We start from the raw sequence: 17348 nt of genomic DNA, 5'->3' as shown, positions 1-17348 counted from the left end.
AAATGTGGAAAATGGAACCCATAAACTATCATCATTAGATCACTTTTCTGGTAGAAGGACTAATACCGACTGGCACGCGATACATAATTAACCAATCAAATTGCAAGAATATAATCAGGTATGTTATAATATTGTAAAACTATAAACTTTCGAGACATGAAACTTTCTTGAATTGGTTACATCGGCCATTTTCGCGACAAAACTTTCGCAGATTTAAAAAAAATCAAGCAAAATTAAATACTATAACAAGACATGTCAATACGGCCATCATAGGCGCGACCTTTGTGTTACAGTGCATGTACTTTGTAAATACAGTAATGCATTGTAATAAGATTAATAACAAGATTGCATCAACCATCTACTTTTTCGCACATTTCATTCACTCGCAAACGTTTCTGGTTTTACAGTATAGTAAAATCCTAACATAGATTATTTTAAGATATTATATTTTCTCAACCATTCTTGCACGTTTAATAGTAGACAGTTATTTTAAAAATCTTTCCATCTCCCCCGTAATATTTGTTGATAGTCCAATCTTGTCTACATATACACAATATGATCTACTAATTTAAATCATTTAAAAATTGCTTTGATATTATTAATTTTGTTAGAAAATTGACACTTCACCTTAAAATCAATCTCGCCAATATGCCAACATTTTCAATTCAATTAATTTACCAACACCCATAGCATTATTTGATTCCAAAGTTCAAATGGTTGTAAACCGCGAAAGTAAATAATGTCCGGCGGCGGACTAATGCTGTTTTTATTAGCATGGGGTTATCCATATTCAGTTCAATACAATATTGTCACTACAGTTTATTAAAATTGTTTTATACAATGGTGTCACAATTTTGATACTATTTAATTGAGGCTATTTAGTAGCTATTAAATTCAATAAAACTCAAATTATCCTACAAAAGATTTGTCAACCATATCAATGTAAAGTGTATAAAAAATCGGTCATAAGCTCTTTAAAAACAAATAAAACCATACAATATGTGTTTTATTTGGCAGCAATTATATTGGTGAAAATAGTCTTTAAAAGTGCAAAAGATAGTGATAATAATAGTTAATATTGATGATATAATAATAAAGATAGTGATAATAATAGTTAATAGGGATCCAAAACAAAGGGAGGGGTATTTTAATTAATGTGTTTTATTTGGCAGCAATTATATTGGTGAAAATAGTCTTTAAAAGTGCAAAAGATAGTGATAATAATAGTTAATATTGATGATATAATAATAAAGATAGTGATAATAATAGTTAATAGGGATCCAAAACAAAGGGAGGGGTATTTTAATTAATAGGGATCCAAAACAAAGGGAGGGGTATTTTAATTAATAGGGATCCAAAACAAAGGGAGGGGTATTTTAATTAATAGGGATCCAAAACAAAGGGAGGGGTATTTTAATTAATAGGGATCCAAAACAAAGGGAGGGGTATTTTAATTAATAGGGATCCAAAACAAAGGGAGGGGTATTTTAATTAATAGGGATCCAAAACAAAGGGAGGGGTATTTTAATTAATAGGGATATCCAAAACAAAGGGAGGGGTATTTTAATATATCTGGCAGAAGGTTTGAGTTTGAATGTCAGTTAGTTTAGGGCAGAGGGCGGCTTTTTCTTATTCTCACTTCATCATTATTGTTTCGAAATTAAATAATTATCTTAACCAACAGGAAGTTTAGCTTGTACTATACCTGTAAATGTTTTCAAATAAAGTAATATTTAGTATTACAGGTAGTAATATGGCATATACCATTAGTATAAAAAGTATTCTAAAAATAAGCAGGTATAAAAGGTGAAAACATACTTATTATTATTTCTAAAACTTAAAATTCAAAATTGTTCACTATGATTGTAACAATCCATACAGAAAACACATGGTGAAATTCTCATACATTTATATAAATTAATTTGATCTACTATTTGCATCCGACTTTAATAAAGAATGTGTAAATGGCAACGATTAGGCGACGTCAATGATAACATTATACTGTTAATAAATAACAATGATAATGCTCATATACAATAGAAACGCCTGTTCTTTGATTGCTATCATTTTGTGCTCTTGTCAATGTCAATATTATCCTAGCACTAGTGCATACAAAGAACTATCACATTTGATAGTGCAGCTACATTGAATAGTCAATTACAATTGCTTATTTTCATCAAAAGATGGTTATTAATATAGAACTTATAATATAGCATAGCGATACACTTTATTAATTTACATTGGTTTCATATTTTATAATACTGAATAAAATTTCATGTAAAATATCAAGAACACAATTTTTTTATAAATTTGGTGGTGAGAAAGATGAACTAATCATAGATGAATTAAACAGGTAGACCACAGTTTTTCTAGTTATGTATCATGTCATCGTTTTTAGAACTGACACATCATTAACAAATCATTACAATAAGTTAAATGATAAAACTATTAAATATTTGTAAGGATAAACTGATAAAACTACATTGTATCGAACAAATGATTTTTCAAAATAAAGAAAAGAATAAAATCCTTAATTTTTAATTTTGTATTTTTTACTATTCACCCCCCCCCCCCCCCCCCCAACCACCAATTAGACCAATTTGTTATATAGCAACAGAACTTGTTCAGTGAATTCTCATCTATTTGTACACTTTGCATCAAGCCCAGTAAATTTGCACCTGTTGTCAGGTTTGGTCTCTTTTTCTCATGAGTTTAAAATTAAAATTCTGTATTTGTTTTCCTCATCACATGATGGTATCGGGCCTTTAGACAGATAATAAACAAATATTCGAAAACATCAAAGACATTTTTTTTAAATATGGTGATGGCAAGTTCATAATCAATTTGAGATAATTATTGACTGTACTAGAGGACTTTACACTCGTAATGTATTGTAGTGTTGAATATAATGATTAGCAACATCTTCAACAGTGTGCAGAGGTTAGAAGAATCCTTCTAACATCATGCACCATGATTTTAACAGCCATCCCTCGATCATACCACCCTCTACGCCTATCACATCATTAAGAAAACACAAAGTCATAGGGTATGATTAGACTCTTAAAGGTAGTGTACAGTACATATTTTTCTTTTTTCAAGGCGAGAATTAAGGTAAAAATCTGTAGCGCTGGTATCTGAAGATCTTAGCAAGCAGGAGACTTATTAACAAACGACTACTTTGTGACGTTTCAATGATTTTTACGTTGACTAATGAACAGATATGTATATTACAAAACAACTATGTATGTATGGCTGTTAAATTAAATTTATCTGAACTTTATCAATTAAATTGTGGTTTATTATTACCAAGCATGACGAGTCTGAACATGATCAACCAGTTGTTAAAGAGGGAAATTCTTAAAGAGATGGAGAATGATACTGTAGATACAGGGACCACAAACGTATTGTGGACTAGGAATAATATCTCAACATTATAGCGTGTGTTATCCTTAAACATTAAAAGGTACATTAGTGTTTTATAGTACGAACCCCTATTAAGAGGACAACTTGAAAGTATGCAGTGATATAGCCACGAGAAATGCGGTGGTGTGGTTTTCGCAAGAAAAGGAAACAATCTCTTCTCAAGCCACTGGGTTGTCAAAAGCCTCTGTGAGAAAGTGAAACCTTACCAACCATACTGGTGGCTATGGCCCTGGTTTGCCTGTTATAGGGGTGACCCCTTAATAGAGGTTGGCCATATTGTTCAAACATCTATTGCCTCTCTTTTGTCTCATGGGAAAGTGTCCCCTTAATAGAGATGTCCCAAAGGAGGACACCAATCAAACATCCATCAATCACTACTAATAATAGTACAATATTCTTAAAGATTTCTTTGAATAAAATGCATAACTGAGAATGTAAACAAAAAGACATCTTACCCCTCCATGGTGAATATTGAACAGTTGCTGTTCTCTGGCTTAATTATCTGCTAATTACTGAGTGCGGCGTCTTAGACGACAAAGAATACCTTAGATTATGGATAAATTAAGTAGAGAAATTGAACAGATCACTGTGAAAATCTATAGTTAAATAGAATCCCACTATACACAGCTGAAAAAAATCCACTTTTGTTGCAGACTTGGATTCTACCATTATTTGACCTTTAATAGACTGTATTCTAGCACAACTAGCATGCCGTTATAATAAATAAAAATAAAAATAGTTCCACAAATATTAAACAAAACTGGTAAAAATACTTTATGATCAGTTATTCTAATAACCTGTCAAATACTTAATATCATATATTAAATGAGTAAGAGTTACAAAGATGGTTATTTTCTTTATTGTTGGTGAAAATGAGAAAATCCCTTATGTAAAAATGGAACAGTCGAAGTATCATCTAGTTACTAACACAACTGAACAATAAAGCCATGAATATATAATTAAAGAATGACTGACTGACTGTAGCAGATTTAAACACCAACAAAAGATACATCCATCTTACAAACTCTCTGATTAATAAATACAATTTGCATCCAACTCGGTCTGATAATGGGCCACCAAACTAATGTTTACCAATACTACTACAATTAGCTCAGTATGAATGTGATGATATGATTGCTTCGGTGTGATAACGTCACAATCATGACAACAGAAAAAAAATTACTGTTCACCAACAAAATCATTGTTTCAGTAAAGTCATTCTTCCCTCTGGAAATATAAATCATAATGATGTATACAGTATAAACATGATTTGTCCAAAGCTCACAAAAAGAGCGACAAAAACATGTTTTATCTGACTGTGTATACAGTACAGTATTTGTTTATGTATAGTATTCTTAGTGGATAAGAGAATAAAAAAAAAAGAAGATGATCACATAGTATAATTGCAATAAAAATAAAGTAATTAAATAAATAATATAAGTTTGTGTGTTTTTTTTTTTTGCTGAAACATTACCGTATTTGCTTTATCTACGATGAAATTGTCAATAATAGTACGAAAAAGACCTGTACTCTTCTATGTTACACTGATTAAGTTCATTTTAATTACTCCTCTCCCCTTGATCGTCCCCTGAATAGAGAAATGTCCTAAAGAAGGGGGTCTAAGTCTATGAAGGATTTAATTAACTACAGTGTAATACATAGAAATGAATAGAATCAATATAAAGGTACAAGACAGTGCTAAAACTGAATATTTAATTAATTCACTAAAGCATACATACAACAGTTTCATCGGTTGGTTTAAGTGGAAAGAAATGCTGCATGAATATATAAAGCTAATATGATTTATCATCTAATTAAAGAAAGACTATTACGACGGTACATTGTCACTAATGTTTAGATGAAATAAAAATAATGCATAATAAAGATTTGAAAAAAAAAATATGTGGAGAAATTGAGGCTTCTTCAACAGCAATATAAGTCAGTGATAATAAAAAGTATTTCAATTGTTGAAAGTATAAGGGCACTCAGAGAGCCCATATTAAAATCGGGCAATACCTTTTAGAGTAAGAAAAAAAAAAAGAAACAAATACACACACGATCGACCACATTTAGTAAATAAATTGAATAAATTATTGGTTACAACTTGTTACACCAGGTTTGAAGATGTGAAAAGGGTATAGTCAAAATACCAATGTGGAAACGTAGTATTTAAGGCAACCAGTTTTAAACAGAAAACAGGATTTGGTAATGTAAGTGATAGAACAGCGACAGTCATGTATGTTCATACAAAAGTTTCTCAATATTTTTTAACTATAGCTTAAACTAAACAATAAATGGATGACGACTATTTGTCTGTCAGATTTAACTCTAGTTAATCAATGACGGTTGTTTCAACTGTAGATCGTGTTCAGCCATTGCTTCTCATTATAAAACTCTTCTACAAAATCAATCTTTTATACTATCTTAATTATCAACAAAAAGCGTAACAATAAAACACTTTAAAAAGTTGTAAATTTAATTCTGCCATCTCTAAAGTGAAACATGTCAGTTACAGTACTTTCACTGCTCTTTGGTTTTCTTTAACTGTTGCTATTTTATATCTACCGTATTATTAATCAAAGGCAAATTACTGAGAAAAAAAAATTACAATGAAGACAAAATAAAATAAAAAACGATCCAGAAAAACATTGCAGAGCTGTTGGATAAACACTAACACAATTTTATAGAAATATATTGTAGTCACATTTCAACAATTTAAAAAAAAATTGTTATTATTTTAGTTGTTTATTTAGTTTCATCTACATTACAATAGTTAGTTTTTTTCCAATAGTTTCAATACCTGATAGTCTTGACAAATTCTCCACTTTGAATACAAATTTAATATTTTTAGTTTTGATGAAACTTATTTTTGTAAACTGTATTGTTAATGTTAGAACGCACCGTTTTTATAAGCTGCTGGCCCAAAAGCGTTATTCGAATAAAGTCTAAGCCAGTTTAAAGTTAAATAAAAGTGGGGAAAATTACAGTTACGAACTTACTTGTAAGTAAATGTCTATTATTAAATAATAATGGTTTTAATGATTTACCTACTGAGAGTAAAAATCTCATTTAGCAATATATGATAGCCACAACATACAAATGAAACAAAGCTAAAGAAATCAAGGGAATCAAAGGTGTATTTCAATTTAATTTCTTATTTACAGCATTTAACTGCATTCAAGCATTGCAAAACAACTTTTGTTGTTAAGATTTTTAACGTCTGCAGGTGCGAATATCACTGTTACTAGTAATTTGTATCAAATGTAGAAAACAAGGGAAACAACTATTGACTTTGCAGCCATTTTATTAATAGAAGTTGCATTTAAGTACCTGAATAGGTTAAACTGGGATTAGGATTAGAATGTATAAACCTTTTGGTAAACAAATGTCACTTGCTTTAATTTCAATAAGTTCCTGTAATCTCTATTGTCAACACATCCCTCTTTGCAGGCAAGTTTTAAAAGTGGCTTAATTTATTGGTCATGGTTGGTCCACTTAACATTTACTCTATCTTTGTATGCAATACAGTAATAATAACAAACCTTTGATATTGCTATGAAGACAAGCTCTGTCAGTTTTACATTTTAATAAAGCACTTTTAAAAATGCATATTTGGAAACATTTTAAAAAGTTTAAAAAAATATGTACTTTATACAATAATTTGAGTACCTAAATTAAAATTTAAAAAAAGTAATAAGTAAATCTTAACCTGTTTAAGTGTAATAAATATTAAAAGGGATAGTGATTTTAGCAGCCAACTTGTTTGAACCAGGTAAACAAAATTAATTAGCAACCACAGCAATTAGCCACAAGTCTAGATAATTGTGTTAGATATTTAGCATATGGACACATATTGTTTACACTGACTTATCAACCTCGCTTATGATTTAAACCGACAAATCTAAATAAATCATCAACATCTTCAATGTAAATTAATAAATTATGGAACAGTCCATTAATAAATAGGGTAGACTAAAGCAATATCAACTTGGTCCAATTTAAGAATAAAATTTAATAATAGAAAATAATAAAATTCAAATAATTTCTGAAACTCATTTATGTATGTATGTTTTGACACAGGAACAAATAAATGATGAAATGTATGTACTGTTTAATAAAAATAAGTGAAAATATTTATAAATAGAATTATTTAAATTAATGAATTATTTGGTTAATTCAACATCTAATTAATCACACCTTTTCACACATAAATTGCAGCAATATTACATAAAAGTTAATACTGCAGTAATTTCAACCATTTACTGTGTGAATGGGAACAATTGAAAAATACTTATTTCAGCATTTGTGTAATTACTGCGCAATATTACCGTCTCACTCTGTGTGAAAGGGGCATTATTTGAAGGGAGAGTCATTGTAAAAATAATTTATCACACACTCATAGATATCCATCAAGTGCTACTTTCAAAATAATTCATTGTTGCCATCAATAATGTAGACAATTAATTAACCTATTATTTCATGAACTACATATTTTATAATTATGAATTAATGAGACGATGAGCATCGTTATGACAGCGATATCTACTAAACTCATTAAAAGCATCAGTAATAAATCTACTACCAACATACTTTAATAATTTAAATATATCAAACACATAAATTAATATCATTTTAGGGTATACAGTTATAGAATATTCTAGATTTATCAGGTACACTATATTTATTTTTATATGATTTCTTCAATTTACAAACACATACATTAATATCATTTTAGGGAATACGGTTATATAGAATATTCTAGATTGCTCAGGTACACCCTATTTATTTTTATATGATTTATTTCAATTGTACAAGATAGTGGTTTAATACCTTAGTATTATGGATGGGTTCTCCAACACTGTAATTATTGAATATTGTGCGTTTCATTATGTTACAAGATAACATAATCTGTATTTGAAAGTCATAATGTAAAAGAAAAAATGAATTCATAACAAAGAATTCTCCTGTCGATATTTCATCATTTTATGATTACAATATAACAATAAAAGATATGTATAAAATTGATTGTGCCGTCCCCTACAGCGATAATGGAGTAATCTAAAACACTATTGTGCATGTTCTAATAAATGAGAAATGCTGATTGGCCGTTTAACACACAAGACAAAGAGTAAATGCACGCACAATTATCTCAACCTATTTTCATAATTCATATTACTACGTCAATGTCATAAACTCCAAGGCACTGAGAATGTGATTAAATATTGATTCTAGTGGGTGGAACAGAATTTATCATTTTGAATAAAAGAACATCATACAATTATATTATCTTATTTCATATAGAAATGACAAATGATTTTATTTTTGTAAAGTAATCGTTTCTTAGACGATAATTAAAGAACAGATTAGTTCGAACTTAATTAACATTTACAAAAGATATAAACAAAATTACTTTAAAAACAGAAAACACTTTTACTGCATCATAAATTAAGAATTTACAAGCTTGGAAGGAAATACTCAAAAAGACATAAAAAATTAGCATATATTTTCTTTTCTTTTTTAAAGTTGGTTGTAAAAAAATACAACTGAATTCTGGTAAATTATTTTCCATATACATTATTATATTAATAGCAGTAACCCACAATTTGTTTCTCTATCTTTTCTAAATAACTATAATGTTTACGTTGTTCGAGCGTCGGCACCTTTTAAGTCCCATTTAGCCATTGCGCTTTTTGGACTAATTTATTTTTGCCGGCCAATTTCATAATTCTTGGACAGATTCTGTACTCATAATCGGGTCCCAGAATGGTCATCTTGAGATGACCGCCATCCATCCATTGGACAGATAAATCACTAATTTTTTTTTATATTATATTTAAGATTTTATAAAAGATTTATTCAATGCAAAGTATAGTAGCCTAAAAAGTCAGCATGTGTACCAAGTCATTGTTATAATATTTCAAAATTCAATTATTGAACAAGCAACCTTTACCCCTTGAAACACCAGGCATATCTTAACTTCTACACCACAGACCTCCAACAAAGCTGCAGAGCCTAAAAGAATGTCAGCGATCTCAAACTTGTGACACCAAGCTCCTTGACTATGTTCAAATCTTCCCTACATGCAATAGTGGTGTTATAGCTATCACCTTGGTAACCAAGTGACACTAGCAACTTGACCCATAACTAAATTACTTTGACCTCTGGCTTTGCTACTCTTTAAAGGTCAAAATGATTTGATTTCTCCTTCATGAAGAACATGATAAGAATTACAACATGCTTGAAATTTAATAACTTCAAATATGTTGCTAAAAATCACTCAAACTGAAATAATTACACCATTTTAAGTAGAGTAAAATATGTTCTCTAATATTAAAAACTATTTAAATGCTAAATTCTTCCCTAGATTCTGGTCTAAATTATGTTTTTAAATCTTATTTTGGTCGGTCTATTGTTTTTTTTTAAATTTCATACAATATATGTCTTTTTTTGTTTTTAAAACATTTTTTAGTTCCATCAAAATGAATAAAAGTGTTTAATAAATAATTCAAATTCAGTCTTTGCTACAAAAGGTGTTTGTTTTACCTTCATTAAATTGGACGTTTTTCTATCATAAAATTAAAGGGTATTATTAGTAGTATCTTAATTTGACTATACAGATTATAAATTAAATTGATTTTAACACCTTTTTTTATTAGAACAAAAAAAAATACAAAGTTGATGATAACATTTGATTTCTAATTGGTGCCAGATTTTGAAGTAGTCAATAAATGAGATGGCAATTTGTGTCTTTAGGTAAGAAATTGTATCTATAATATTTAGCATGTACCTTCGAGGCGTGAATGTCAATGGGCTAATTATTATTACAACATAGTAGAATTACTCCCTATTGAGCTAGCTGATGTGATCCTTTGGCACACTTGATATTTGTATTAATGTAAAGTGCCTAGGGGCCATAATTTACAATGTGCGTTAGGGATGAATGATATTATTATTAAGTATAACACTAAGTAAATTGTACCATAATTAGACCATGAAGTGCATTGCCTAATATTCCCAGGATGCTGTGTACAAATCTATGGCCATGCCGATTGAAGATTCACCTATGGTATTTTCATTGTTTGGATAGTAAATATTTATGTTATTTATTCGTTTAACAAGGTTTTAATTCAATTTGATTTAAGTATGTATTTCCTGTAAAAACCTAATAACTTTATCAATATCAAATGATATAGTACTAAGGCCTGTTATGACTATTCAATTTGGGGATTTTAGTTGAATTTAATTGTTTTTTAACAAATAAAAACATTATTTTTTGAATTATTTTTGGGTTTTTTTTGTACAGAAGTGAACTACAAAATTCTTATTTTGTTATCTTCATTTTTTTTTTCATGTTTTTGGGTGACAATACATTTATTTATTTATATATTTATTTAAAAACTTATTTTACATGGATGACATTTCATTAAAAATAATGAATACATCTTTAATATATCAATTAATAATAATAATAATATTAATAATAAATATTTCCATATTGTCAATTACCATATTGACTGGTATTCTGCTTGTTTTCTCTTTTATTATTTCACCATCATTCAATAAATTATAAAAATAATATAACACCAATCAATAAATAATCGCTTAGTATTTGCTACAATTACTATGTTATGTTATGTAACAGTTATTACGTAAATTATAGCCTTCAATAAAGTAAAATTAACATTATTATCCAGTATAATTTTAGCCAATCAGAGGATGTCAAGACTTCCTTTACTAAATTTTAAAACGCCTTGGAGACTTGAATGCAAAGATCTTCACAATCAATTAATTAGGTGCTCTTCTACTTAAAAATCCTAGAACCATCAAAGCTTTTTGCATTCTGACCTTGCTGACCTTGCTGTAAAAAGCATGCACAATTTAGTGGTTTATATGAATGTAATTATTGATGTCAACTTGATTTTGAAGATAGTCTCCTGGACATAACAATTATTGTTTGACAAAAAGTGCTTTTTTATTAATATTGGCCTAAAATTAGATTATTGTGATTACTTGTTTTGTGTTATTTATATTTTATACCAGTATTGTTAACTCTTCCTTTCTTTCACCTTTTCGTAAAAAATTTAAAAATCCTTTATCATTGTATTTGAACTAGAACTGTTTTACCTTATTTTCTTTTATATATATAATTATTTACAAATGCATTTTTTCTTGTTGTTTATGGATCTTGCGTGATCCTCTATTAATGGTATTGTTGTATTGTTTAACTATTATATATTACTAGTCTTTTTTTTGTATTGTTTATTTACCATTGATATAAATTAATAAATTACAATGCAAGTTGCTCTTCACCAATATCATTATTTATTATGAACACATTTGGAGATGATTCCTTTTTCTTATCTTAGCAAAAAGAAACAAATGTCAAAGAAAATTATTTATTCATATTAACACCAATCTTATCATTATTGATATCATTATCTGTATCTGTTGCTACCAATATCATTATCAGCTATTATCATTATCACTATTGTTATCCCCTTTCCATGCTTATCACCTTACCATCAACATTGTGGTACCTCTATCCTCATCAACATCATCACAAGGAATAATGACTTATGACTAATTGTCATCAAGATTTAATATCTCTATCATTATTCTATCCAATATTACCATGTTTTAATCAATATCACCTATATATCAATATTTCTCATCTTCATCACCCATATCACAATTTTATCTATTTGTTTGTATTTCTTTTCTTAGTCAAAAGTAAACTCAAAGTTCACCACAGACAAACAGCACACATCAAATACAATATAATTATACAGATGTTACTATTCTTTCTTAAATACAACACAACTCATCAGAAACTTTTCATCTTTTGAAATCCATTTAATGCCAAAGGAATGCATAATTGGATGAGAAACATGCTTCATATAAACTCGTCATTTAGTTATGATTCTTTAAAAAAAAAAATTTCATTTTCTAAACATCAGTTAAATAGTTTACATCTGAGTGATCAACAACACCTATTCCCCTTCAACGCACAAATGTTATTATAGCAAAGTTGACGATATGCCAACAGTTGCTATGGTAACGGACTCATTATGATCTGAGGCATTTCGGCTCAGGTAATCGAGTCCAATATATAATTACCAATGCTATTGCCTGCTTGAATAAGTCTACAAAAATTATACAATGAAATCAGAATAATTTGTATGGCATTTTAATGTTTTGAATTTTATTAATATAATTTAAAGCTTAATCTTACAACTGGTTTAAAATCTGAAATTATTAGATAACTAATGTATGGACAATATAAATAAATTATTATATGAACATTTAAAATACATATTTTCTTCTATTTAATAATAAGAATCTTGCCTGTATCATCTGTATTTACTCCTTTTATTTAATAATAAGAATCTTGCCTGTATCATCTGTATCTACTCCTTTTATTTAATATATTTTTTCAATACCTCTTCTTAAATGATAATAAATATTCTTATGAAATATAAATTATTATTTTGATAAAAATAACATTTGATGTTTCCAACCATTTTGGGTTGGTGCAATTCTTGTGGTCTTAGAATAGGGACAGTGTTTATTTGGAGGTTACCTTTATTTGGACGTGGCCTTTTAATTAGAGGTAGTGCATAACTGGAGGTAGCCTTTAACGGAGATGGTATTTAATTGGAGGTGGTATTGCAGGTGGTCTTTAATTGGAAGAGTATTTAATTAGAAGTGGTCCTTGATTGGAGGCTGTATATAATTTGAAGTGGTCTTTTAAAATGGTGTTTAATTTGAGGTGGAATTGAAGGTGGTCCTAAATTTGAGGCTGTATATAATTTGAAGTGGTCTTTAAAAATGGTGTTTAATTTGAGGTGGAATTGAAGGTGGTCCTAAATTGGACGCTGTATATAATTTGAAGTGGTCTTTAAAAATGGTGTTTAATTTGAGGTGGAATTGAAGGTGGTCCTAAATTGGACGCTGTATATAATTTGAAGTGGTCTTTAAAAATGGTGTTTAATTTGAGGTGGAATTGAAGGTGGTCCTAAATTGGACGCTGTATATAATTTGAAGTGGTCTTTAAAAATGGTGTTTAATTTGAGGTGGAATTGGAGGTGGTTCTTAATATAGATAGTGCATTTCAATTGTAGATGGTTTTTAATTGAATACGGTTGTTCCTTGGACTTTAATTGGAGGTTTCCGATGTGCCTGTAACTTTTTAATCTAAGGATTGAAATTAGTTTATAAATAATTTGAGTCAAACAGTATGTTAACTTGATTCCGTGCCCTTTCCGTCACTAACCATGACTGGACAAAATAGGAAAATACATGGGCACTCCCAGTTTCCTTTTGATGGGAATTGCATAAGGGAACTAGCTATTTTTAGTGGCAAAAACATCAAAAGCAAGCTGTTAAGAAAGAACATAAGCAATAAAGAAAATAATACATATGTTATTCACATATTAAATCTTGCAATTTTTTATTTTACAATAATTTACATTAACAACGATCTGTTATTGTTTATATACTTTTTATTTTGTTTGATGCAAAATAGTTTTATCAATAAACATTGGTGTTGTTTCTTAGTTTCCACAAATAATACATATAATCTTCTTCAATCATAAATCTTTAACTATTTATAAATATGGATGACGGTCACAATACGTCACAATAATAAATAGACTTTAAGCAGAGGCCACCACAAACAGAACAGAAAAAAACAATACAATGATTGTAAATTATTTGAAAATAAATAAAGAAAACAAAGTAATAATCATTGAAGTATATTTTCAATTGATATACACACTTGTTATCGTGTTATTGTTAACAAGAATACTAAACGCCCTCGTGTGTAATTCTAAATGAACAGAAATAATGGAACTACCATAAAATGTAGATTGTTGGACGATTGTATTTTATTACCCTGAGTGCATTTGCTATTAAGATTCAGAAAGGATTTTAAACCATTAACCGACTCTACCAAAGCTGTTTAAAAGACACTTGCAATGAATATGTAAACAGTCGTATGATGCGTGTGCATCATGGTTGTCGAAGCAAATGAGAAGAAAACATCCAATTACTAATGCAGAATTTCAACAATTTTTTCACGTAAAAATTGATAGACTACAATTGATAACTATATCAGTTTACACAACATAAAAATGAGACACAAATACTCTTATTAAATTACTAATATAATACACATTTTTGTAATGTATTTGTTAAAATGTTTCTTTTTAATTTTAATTTAGAGTAATTTGCACAATTTGTCAGGGAAATATTAATAACTATATCTGCTTACAAAACACTACAATATAATACAAATTTTTTGAATTCCTTTTTTTGTGTGTATATTTTATAGTAATTTTCTTGTATAAATGCATCTAAATATATTTTAATATGCTGTGAATTGTGAATATTGTTTAATTATTTCAATGTACATTCATGGACAAATAAGTTACATTGTACCTACTAATCCCTGGGAAGCAGTGAGTACCAAGTTTCTTTTCTTCTATATAAGAAGAAGTATATTTTTAAGTTCAATCAATTTTAAATCATGATCTTCTATTATATAATAATGCTTGTGTATTCTAGGAGATTCATTTTTATTTTAGTACTCTCTCGCAAATATACTTAAAACTAAATATGTTGCACCCAACCTGACTGACCAAAAAATTGAGATTATTTTTTTTGGGTACTTTGTAAACTGAGCAATAAAATGTGTAATAACAATTGTATGCATAAGAGAATTGTTATTTATTGATATAAAGTTTGCGATCCACCATGTACATTTAATTTCGCCATGCAAACCTTCAAACAATATATTTGTTGTCATTTATGTTAACACAAAATCAGCTTTTAAAAACAATTACAAAAAATAAAAGCATTTGGCTGACTGTTCTTTTTTAAAGGAATTATGGCTGATATGTGGGATTATTTGTTTGTTATGAACAGCATAATTTCATCCCTGATTCCAATGTCTAATCCAAACAAAGAAAAGAAAGATATCTAATAACAATAAGATGTGGTATCTATAATTTACTTAGTACAGTCTTTTAAAGTCTTTTAGATGTACTGGCATCGCAGTTATTGACTTTCATATGATACCTAATCATACCTATATAAATAGTACACAAAATACAAACAATAATTAAAATTATACTATGAAAAGCATTTTCTCTTTTTAAGATAACAATGTACAGTAGTTGTCATTATCTCCCTGAAAAACAAAATGTTTAGTTGAATAGGCCATTAGGTCAAATCATATAGTATTGACTAAAAATTGAATAGGGAAAAAATATATTTATCCAAAAACCAAAAAAAGTAAAACATAAATTTTGCTATTTTTAAAAGCAAAATCATAATTTTAAAACTTTTTCAAAACTACAAAATGGTCTGTAAAAGTGTTTATTTCATTTATTTATATTTTTCATTTTTCAATTAATTCTTTGTGTATAATTTCTTTTCAAATATTGTTTTATAAATTGATTCTGCAAACAACATAGAAAAATACATTTTTTATGACAATCTGAACTGATTTCAACTACTGTATTGATTACGGAGTAAATGCAAAACATTTGACTGTGTCATTAGTATCAATAAAACATTCAAAACTTAAAGATACATCATAGATAATGTATACTTATTATTCATACTGTGTAACATCAGATATTAATAACTAATAGATAATGTATATGTATAGATATTAAACAGAAAAGTCCCTTACATTACAAATGTTTTATCACTGATAAATAATGTTCTGAAACAAATTGAATAATGTAATGCATCACAAAAGACAAAAATGATTATTAAAGGGTTATTAAAGAGAATTCTACAAATATATATGAATAGTGGAGTTGTAGCTTGGTGGTTAAACATGCTTGCCTTCCAATCCCAAGGTCCATGGTTCAATTTTGACCTAATCAAAGGGTTATAACAGTTTTTACAACAGTACACTCTCTGAGCCTCAAGTGAGACTAGAGTGAAACTCTGAAAACGTTCAGAGATGAAGATGTATCACTTTGATCTGCACAGAATTTAAAGTTCTGTTATACGAACTACTATTATTCAGGTATTCTACCAAGGAAATGCTACTTATTTGACAGAGAATGATTTAATTGTGGAGAGGGTGATTCATGTTTCCAACTCAACATTTCAAAGATAGTTTGTTTTACTTGTTTACAACTGTATGTATATAGTTTTAATGTATTTTATTGATATTTTTAATGTTTTATATATTGTATGTGTTTTTAAGCATCAAGGAAAACCAATTTCATGTTTGCCTTGTTGTGTTCATGACAATAGAGATTTATCTTATCTTACCTTATATTCTCTCATAGTGTAAAATATATTTAATTAAACTATCCCTCATCTTTGCCTTCTCTGTGACATGAATGTGTGAAGTGTAAAGATGGCTATGAATTACTAAACATGTGGTCAGTTTGGCTATTTCTTAAAGCTCTGTCTACACTATCAAACTTTTTGTGACAAAAAAATGTGATGTGCCCATCACACTAGTTTGATAATGTAGACAGAACACGAGGAATTTAGAAGATGACCCTTTTCGAATATCTGCCTATGATTTAGGTTTGGTTCATGTTGGTTAATGATATGATTAATAACTATTAATAATGATATGATATGGTAAAAAACGTTTCAATTTATACAGTAATTTGCTTAGAAAATTAATTTCATTAAAAACATTACTTCATTTCTATTGAAATTATCAAGCAATTTGAATTGTTATAGCTAAAGTAAAAAGATTATCCAAATTTTACAATGTAATACAAAAAAAAGCAAAACAAAAACATTTAAATAATGTACTGTAAAACACTAGACTAGTAATACTACTTTGTGAATAGTATTTACAAATCATGTAACACATGAGTCACACACTAGGACAATTGTAAGATGCCAGTTTGTCTATTAATCACTTGTATAAAAGCAATGGATTG

General features: G+C 28.5%; 1 protein-coding gene across 3 annotated transcripts in view; it reads right to left on the bottom strand.

Annotated features, from left to right (window-relative positions):
• The window catches only part of LOC140051045 (zinc finger MIZ domain-containing protein 1-like), a 95348-nt gene that overhangs the window by 59500 nt on the left and 18500 nt on the right, over positions 1-17348 (bottom strand). Inside the window, exon 1 of one of the 3 annotated variants that reach the window (XM_072096119.1) lies at positions 3879-4164. The exons of the other annotated variants lie outside the window; for them this stretch is intronic. The gene's annotated coding sequence lies outside the window, so the exon portion shown is untranslated. Of the gene's footprint in view, positions 1-3878; positions 4165-17348 lie in introns of those variants that run through there. 3 annotated transcript variants of the gene reach the window in all.

This window comes from Antedon mediterranea, chromosome 6 (assembly GCF_964355755.1).
Source record: "Antedon mediterranea chromosome 6, ecAntMedi1.1, whole genome shotgun sequence".
Taxonomy (NCBI): Eukaryota; Metazoa; Echinodermata; class Crinoidea; order Comatulida; family Antedonidae; genus Antedon; species Antedon mediterranea.
Note: the sequence above shows the minus strand (reverse complement) of the source record. Positions and strands in the feature narration are given on the sequence as shown.